Below are 2,281 nucleotides of genomic sequence, written 5' to 3'. Positions count from 1 at the left end.
TGCCCCAGGCTACAGAGACTTCATCAAAAACATGATTACAGGCACATCTCAGGCTGACTGTTCTGTGCTGATTGTTGCGCTGGTGTTGGTAAATTTGAAGCAAGTATCTCCAACAACGGGCAGCCTTGAACATACCTTTCTGGCTTACACACTGGGTGTGAAAAAAATAATTGTTGGTGTTAACAAATGGAATCCTCTGAGCCACCCTACAGCCTGAAGAGATATGAGAAACCGTTAAGGAAATCAGCACCTACATAAGAAAATTGGCTACAACCCTGACACAGTAGCATTTGTGCCAATTTCTGGTTGGAATGGTAACAACATGCTGAAGTCAAGTGCACATATGCCTTGGTTCAAGGGATGGAAAGTCATCTATAAAGATGACAATGTCAGTGGAACCACACTGCTTGAAGCTCTGGATTGCATTCTGTCACCAGCTCATCCAACTGATAAGCTTTTGCGTCTGCTCCTCCAGGACGTCTACAAAAGTAGTTGTACTGGTACTGTTCCTCTGGGCCAAGTGGAGACTGGTGTTCTTAAACGCAGCATGGTGGTTACCTTTGTTCCAATGTTAACACCTGAAGTAAAATCTGTTCAAATGCACCAGGAGGCATTGAGTGAGGCTTTTCCTGGGGACAATGTGGGCTTTGATGTCAATAACATATCTGTCAAAGATGTACATTATAGCAATGTGGCTGGTGACAGCAAAAGTGACCCACCAACTGAAGCAGCTGGATTCATGGCTCAGGTGATTATTCTGAACCATCCAGGCCAAATCAGTGCTGGATATGCACCTGTCCTGGCTTGTCACACAGCTTATATTGCTTGCAAGTTTGCTGAGCTGAAGGAGAAGATTGATCATCATTATGGAAAAAAGCTGGAAGATGGCCCCAAGTTCTTGAAATCTGATGATGCTGCCATTGCTGTTATGGTTCCTGGCAAACCTATGTGTGTTGAGAGCTTCTTTGACTAACCTCCTCTAAGCCATTTTGCTGTTCATGACATGAGAGACAATTTGTGTGCGTGTCATCAAAGCCATGGACAAGGAGGCAGTTGGAGCTGGCAAGGTCTCTAAGTCCACCCAAAAAGGTGAGAAGGCTAAATGAATATTATCACCAACACCTGCCACCTCATTCTTAATCAGCAGTGGAAGAACACTGTCAGAACTGTTTTGTCTCAATTGGCCATTTAAGTTTAATAATAAAAGACTGGCTAATGATAAAATGTAAAACATTCAAAAGGAAAGGAGAATATTTTGTGAACCATTTTTCTTGTATGTGTGGCAGTTTATTAATTTTTAAAATCAGTACTTTTTAATGGAAACAACTTGACCAAAAATCTGACACAGAATTTTGAGACCCATTAAAACCAAAGCTTAGTGAGAAAAAATTGATAAATTTCTAACCAGACTTATCAAGAAGAAAAGAGAAAGGACTCAAAAAATAAAATCACAAATGATAGAGGAGAAATAACAACAAACACCACAGAAATACAATTACAAGAGAATATAATGCAAAACTATATGCCAACAAATTGGAGAACCTAGAAGAAATAGATAAATGTCTAGAAACATATAAACTACCAAAACTAAAGCTGAGAGAAATAGAAAACTTGAACAGACCAATAACCAGTAAAGAAATAGAATCAGCAATCAAAAAATTCCCCCAAAAACAGAAGTCCAGGGCCAGATAGCTTCACAGGAGATTCTACCAAACATTTAAAAAAGAGTTAATACCTATTCTTCTCAAACTATTCCAAAAAATAGAAAAGGAAGGAAAACTTCCAAATTCATTCTATGAGGCCATCATTACCCTGACACCAAAACCAGATACACTCCACTAAAAAGGAGAACTACAGGCCAATGTCTTTAATGAACTTGGAAGCAAAAATTCTCAACAAAATACTAGCAAAACAAATCCAACCATACATTAAAGAAATCATTCACCACAATCAAATGGGATTCATTCCTGGGCTGCAAAAGTGGTTCAACATTCAAAAATCAATCAACATGATACACCACATTAATAAAAGAAAGGATAAGAATGATATGATTTTTTCAATAGATGCAGAAAAAGCATTTGACAAAGTACAACATTCATTCATGATAAAAAACCCTCAACAAAATAAGTTTAGAGGGAATACACGGCAACATAATAATGGCCACTTGTGAAAAATCCACAGCTAATATCATCCTCAATGGCGGGGGTGGGGTGGGGAGAGGGCTTTTCCTCTACAGTCATGAACAAGACATGTATGTTCATTCTCACCACTTTTATTCAAA

The 2,281-nt window shown here is 38.7% G+C and overlaps 1 pseudogene; it reads left to right on the top strand.

The window, feature by feature from the left end:
- The first annotated feature begins 322 nt into the window (after positions 1 to 322).
- LOC113926345 lies at positions 323 to 1,106 on the top strand (annotated as a pseudogene).
- The last annotated feature ends 1,175 nt before the right edge of the window (positions 1,107 to 2,281 follow it).

Source organism: Zalophus californianus, chromosome 7 (genome assembly GCF_009762305.2).
Source record: "Zalophus californianus isolate mZalCal1 chromosome 7, mZalCal1.pri.v2, whole genome shotgun sequence".
In the NCBI taxonomy this organism is placed as follows: Eukaryota; Metazoa; Chordata; class Mammalia; order Carnivora; family Otariidae; genus Zalophus; species Zalophus californianus.
Note: the sequence above shows the minus strand (reverse complement) of the source record. Positions and strands in the feature narration are given on the sequence as shown.